General features: G+C 50.8%; 1 long non-coding RNA gene across 1 annotated transcript; it reads left to right on the top strand.

Annotated features, from left to right (window-relative positions):
* The first annotated feature begins 2,158 nt into the window (after positions 1–2,158).
* LOC140686357 (uncharacterized) lies at positions 2,159–5,325 on the top strand. The gene is made up of 2 exons (XR_012060109.1): positions 2,159–2,655; positions 3,287–5,325. It is a non-coding gene; the product is annotated as an uncharacterized lncRNA (long non-coding RNA).
* The last annotated feature ends 514 nt before the right edge of the window (positions 5,326–5,839 follow it).

Here is a 5,839-nt window from a genome sequence, read left to right as displayed (position 1 = left end):
GCCAGGGGCGCAGGGCGAGACACGCCTGCTCCTAACTCTCTAGGAAGCTGCCAGGAGCTCCCTCCTCTCCAAGCCCACAGCGGGCTGAATGGTAGTCCCCCCAGAAATGTACGTCCGCATCCCAGTTCCTGGAAACAGTGAATTTATCTTACTTGGAAAAAGGGTCTTTGCAGCTGTAATGAAGTTAAGGATCTCAGATGAGATCATCTTGGACTCTCTGAGTGGGTCCTAAATCCAATGACAAGTGTCCTAGTCTGAAACAGAAGAGGAGAGAAGCAGAGACGAGATGAAGGTCATATATCAGATAGAGGCAGAGATTGGGGTGCTGCAGCCACAGCCCAGGGGTGCCACTGGCTGCCAGAAGCTGGACGAGGCGAGGAACAGAATGCCCCCAGAGCCTCCGGAGGGAGTGTGACCCTGCAGACACTGACTCCAGGCTTCCAGCCTCCAGAACTGAGAGAAGACTCTCCTGTTGTTTTAAGCACACCCAACCCCCAGTTTATGGCAATTTGTTACAGCAGACACAGGCCCTTCCGATAGTGCCAAAGGACGTCACCTGCTCCCAGTCTGGGACAGTGTCATGGGAGGATGCTGCCAGGGGCCTGCCCCCACCCCCCGCTATGCCAGACCCTGCCAGTCCCCTTCCTCTGCAATTGGATTCAACACCTGTGCTTGGGAGCGCTGACCACCCAGTCTGCGGGGAGGAAGGGTGCTCCTTGGCTCGGCAGGGTGGTGGAGGGGGCGCAGTGGAGGGGGACCCCCATTCCATCAGGTGGGCTCAGATCTGGGCGGGCGGTGGGGGTGGCCAATGACCTTGGGGATGAGTACAGCCAGGCTCTGATCTTTTAAAAATTCTAAAGAAGGAATCCAAACTTACAAGGATACAGGTTGGTCATGGTTAGTCTCATCATAAGGTGATTCTTTAAAAAAAGATGCTTCTAAGTAGAAGACAGCTTTGTCCATTTCAAGCATCAATTCATTTGTATGTGTCTCAGAATCTCTCGCTCCTGGTACAGTTCCACCTCTTTGAGAGCAACTCCCCCAGCTGTAGTTCTCCTCCTGGGTCCCCCCGGCTGAACAGCTCCAGTTCAAAGGTACATCTTCCTTCTGCCCCAGGTCCCCCTCCCAGCATCCTCCTGGCTCTCAGCTGTCCCCATTGTGTCCCAGCCCAGGGATCTCACTCTCATGCTTCAAACCCTTCACTCCCCACTGCCTACCAGACTAAGCCAAACTCAGCCACCCGGACTATAAGGCCATCCAAACGTGGCCCCCTAACCCAGTCTTTTGTCTGGCCACCCCATGTCGATGCTGAGCCCCGGGCACAGTGAAAGTGGGGAGAGAACTGATGCTGGGACAGGCTTCAGAGAGACTGGAGTATCAGCCAGGGTTCTCCAGAGAGAGATTTATTTTAAGGAAATGCCTCAGGCGACTGTGGGGCTGGCCAAATCTAAAATCAATAGGGCAGGCCTGACCGGCCCCAGGAAGGAGAGGCTGCTGCTGTCTGGAGGCAGGAAATCTCAATTTTTGCTCTTAAGGTCTTCAACTGATTGGGTGAGGCCCACCCACCTCGTCAAAAGTGGTCTCTTTTTCTTAAAGTCGTCTGATTGTACACGTTAACTGCAAATCTTCACAGCAACACCTTGATGCATGTTTGTTAAGTAAACTGAGTGCCACAGCCCAGCCACACAAGCCCAGTCGACACATGACAAACCACTGCATCAGTGAGTTGGAGACTCTGTACCCTGGAGAACTGGAGGGTCCACAAAGCATGGCCAGGGGTGAGGGAACGGATCTGTCAAGCACCATAGTCTGGGCCCTGGGACATCATTGGCCTCTTCCCACCAAGGAAATAACTCAGAGCAGTGTCAGGATCTGACTGGCAGAGACACAGCCACCTGCTGTGATGGTCTCTGACCCTGTCCCTGCCCTCGCCACTCCCACTTCCTCTCCTGGCGATTTAATCGCCTCTGCATGGGGACCCCAGGGTTTCTTTCTCACCCGGGGCTGTTTGGGGGGCCAGGCTGGGCAGAGCCCGGGAAGACTCTGGCATTATGATGGAGATGCTAACATGGACTTGTCACCATGGCAACCTGCTTGGCTGAGCAGGGAGGCAGAGCGGGCGGGGGTGGGGGGTCTGCACTGGGTCTGCGTTCTCAGTGCTGTGCGGTGGGTTGCTGACAATGACTCCCCGGAACTTCTCCTTGGGGGGACCCGGAGGGGGGGCTGCCTTGCCAGCCTGGCCCAGCCTAGGTCTGTCTGGTCCCACCCTCAGGCAGGATGTGAATGGCAAGACCTCTCAAGGTTGTGATCAGCTAGCAGGAGGGAACATGGTTTCTAAGACAACGTGAGTCCCCCAAGAGGAAAAGGGATTCCTGTTCCAGGTTCTGGAACAGCCCAGTCCCCAGGGAGGCAAGACCGGCGCAGAGAGGCTGGAGACAGGCTGCTTGACCTGACATCCAAGATCCAGGAAGAAAGTCTCCACCCTGACATTTCCGATAGCTCCTCGCCTGCCTCGCAGCTCAGATAGGAGGGCCCACAAGACTGTGATGGTTTCTGCCTTCTGCAGCTGAGCCCGCTCGCACCGCTTCCTCACCGGAGTGCTGCTGTCCAGCCTGACTGCCCCCTGCATGGCAGGTGCCTGCTCTGTGTGGCAAGGTGGGGGTCACACCATTTCCAGTCAACAGCCCCCACCCCTGTACTTCTATTCTCATCCTTCATTTTTCCTCTCTTGGCCCCAGTTCTTGCTGGCGCTCTCATTAGGAGTCTGGGGGCCTGGGCACCAGGGATGGGGAGGTTGGAGCAGGTGGGAGGTGGGATTCAGTGTCCTCTGGAGGTAGGCCAGGCAGGCAAGCAAGGACAGGCTTGGCTCACCCGCCATGTCCCATGGAGACCTCAGCCCCTAGAGGGGACGAAGGAGCCTCCAGCCAGCTAACAGAAATGAGACAGACATGACCCCACGGAGAAGAGGGGGCTTACAAGGTCACAGCAGTTTCAGATGGTGAGGAGACAGAGTCTTTCTTGGTGTCCAGCTCAGGACTTAAGTCTTGGTTAAAAATATCTCGATTTGGGAAAACTACCCAGCCACTCAAATCCAGCCTGCTCCTGGCCCAGCCCACAGCCCTCCTGGGTGGGCCCCGGACGACTGTACCCAAGCAGGGAGGCGGGAGGCCCCTGCTTCTCCGTTGCTGCCCTTCAGGTGGAGCGGCCCCTGGGTCAGCAGCCTGCCCGTCCCTCCTGCCTGCAGGACGTGCCCCCCTGCACAGCTGGGGCTCACCTTCCACTGCAGGTGCCAGCAGGACGTGTCTTCAGAGACAAGCCCATCTCTTCTGTTTGCTGAGCTCCTAGGCCACCATGGTCGGCAGGGCAAAGCACTGGCAAGCACATCCAAGGCAAGTCACCAGCTGCCAGCGGAGGCCCCCAGAAGACATGTCCACCTGGAGCCTGTGACTGTGACCTTGTTTGGGGATTACATTCTAGTGAAAGATCAAATGCTTTCCTGCTAAGACTGGGAACAAGGTGAGGACACCTGCTCTTGCTGCTCGTTGAATATAATACTGGAAGTTCCAGCCAATGGCATAAGGCAGGAAAGGGAAATCAACGGCGTACAAATCTGAAAGGAAGAAATAAAGCTGTGCCTGTTTGCAAATGATATATGACTGTCTACCTAGGAAGCCCCAAGGAATTAAAAACAAAAAATCTCCTGGAACTAATAAGTGAGTTTAGCAAAGTAACACAATACAAAAAACACAAAAATTTATCATAGCTTTATATACTAACAATAAACATATGGAACCAAAATCTAAAGGCAATTCCATTAATAACCACTCAAAAATAAAAAAGAGAGAGATGAATGCTTGGGTATAAATTTAACAAAGCTTGGCACAGGATTTGTATGTTGAAAACTACACAATGCTGATCAAAAAAATAGAAGCAAACCTCGATAAACAGAGAGATATATCACGTTCATGAATTGGAAGGCTCGACATAGTAAAGATGTCCATTCTTTCCAAGTTGATACACAGGCAATGCAATTTCCTATTAAAACCCCAGCAAGGTTTTTTGTCGCTATAGACAAGATGACTCTTAAAATTTAAATGGAAAAGTAAAGAAATCAAAACAGCTAAAGCAATTTTGGGAAAACAATAAAATGAGAGGACTCCCTCTACCCTATTTTGAGACTTTTTAATCTATGTGCAGTAATCAAGATCGTGTGGTACTGGCAGAGGACTGGACACATAGATCTAATCAGAGTACAGAGAAACAGACCAAAACAAATGCGTCCGGCTGATTTTATTTTTTTCCCAGCTGATTTTTGACAAAGGTGCCAAAGCAACTTACGGAGGAAAGACAGTCTTTTCAACAAATGTCGTTGGAGCAATAGAACACCCATAAAAACAAAAAACCTCTGTTTAATTCTCACATTTTACAAAAAAAATTAACTCAAAATGCATCATGGACTTCGATGTAAAGTGTAAAACTAGAACATTTTTAGAAAAAATAAATAAAAGAAAGATCTAAGGTCTAGCTAGCCTTAGAGGCCTGGGGCTCGCTAAAGAGTTCTTATGCTTGACACCAAAAGCACAATCCATGGAAAGGAAAAGCAGTCATTTGAACATCATCAGAATTAAAAACTTTTGCTTCATGAAAGATCCTGTCGAGAGGATGAAAAGCTGCAGACTGGGAGAAAATATTTGCAAGCTACATATCAAACACAAGACTAGTAATTAGACTGTATAAAGAACTCTCAAAACCCAACCGTAAAAAAAAAAAAAAAAAGACAACTCAAAACCCAGTTAGAAAGTGGGCAAAAGGCATAAAGAGACATTTCGCTCAACAGGCTATACAGATGGCAAAAAAAGCACGTGAAAAGATGCTCAGAACCATTAGGCCTTCAGGAAACACCAATTAAAACCACATCCAGATATCGCTGGTTACCTACAAGAGTGGCTAAAAGCAGATAATTAGAACACCAAGCGCAGGTAAACGATGCAGCGAGTCTAGATCACTCATACGTTTGCTGGTGGGAACGTAAAATGGTACAAACACTCTGGAAAGCAGTTGGTAGTTCCTTTCAAAAACGATGAAAAGAGAAACCCTAAACATGCAGCAAGCACGCATCCCAGCAATTGCACTCCTGGCCATTTGTCCCCAGGAAATGAAGGCTCATGTTCATGCAAAAACCTGTACGCGAACGGTGACAGCAGAAATATTCACAATAGTGGAAAATCTGGAAACAACTCAGATTATGTCAATGAGTAAATGGCTAAACACCCATACCATGGGACGTACTCACAATAAAATGGAACATACTTTTCATGCACACAGGATCCTGGGTGAATGTCCAAGGAATTACAGTCAGTGGGAAAGAAGCCGATCCCAAGTAGTTACTGATTTAAGATGTACCTAGGATTCGTTTTAACCGGTATAGTGAGACATGCGGACGTGCAAACGCTTGTCACGTGGGAAGAGGTTTACACTCGCAGAGCCCTGGGAGCAGGAGGGCTGCAGACCGCGCAGCTACACAGGGAAGCCCCGGGCCGGTCAGGAGGCGGGGCGCGGGGGGAGAGCCTTTAGAGCAGTTTCCACGGGGCGGGAGAGGCAGGCACCGGAAGCAGTCTCAGGGCCGGCTAGTTTGAATGATTTGGGTGGGCTCTGGGCTGTAGGGATGGCCCCTCGTCATCTGGTACCCGACCCTGGTGGTTTAGGGCAGGCAGAGAGTGTCCCAGGATGCAGGATTCTGACCAGAGGAGGCTGAGGAGGGTCTGGCTTCAGGACTGGGTGGTTTGTGTATCAAAGGCACGTGCGCTGTCTCTAGGAATGAGCTAACCCTGGGAGAGGC

This window comes from Vicugna pacos, chromosome 16 (assembly GCF_048564905.1).
Source record: "Vicugna pacos chromosome 16, VicPac4, whole genome shotgun sequence".
NCBI lineage: Eukaryota > Metazoa > Chordata > Mammalia > Artiodactyla > Camelidae > Vicugna > Vicugna pacos.
This window is presented reverse-complemented; position numbering and strand designations above follow the sequence as displayed.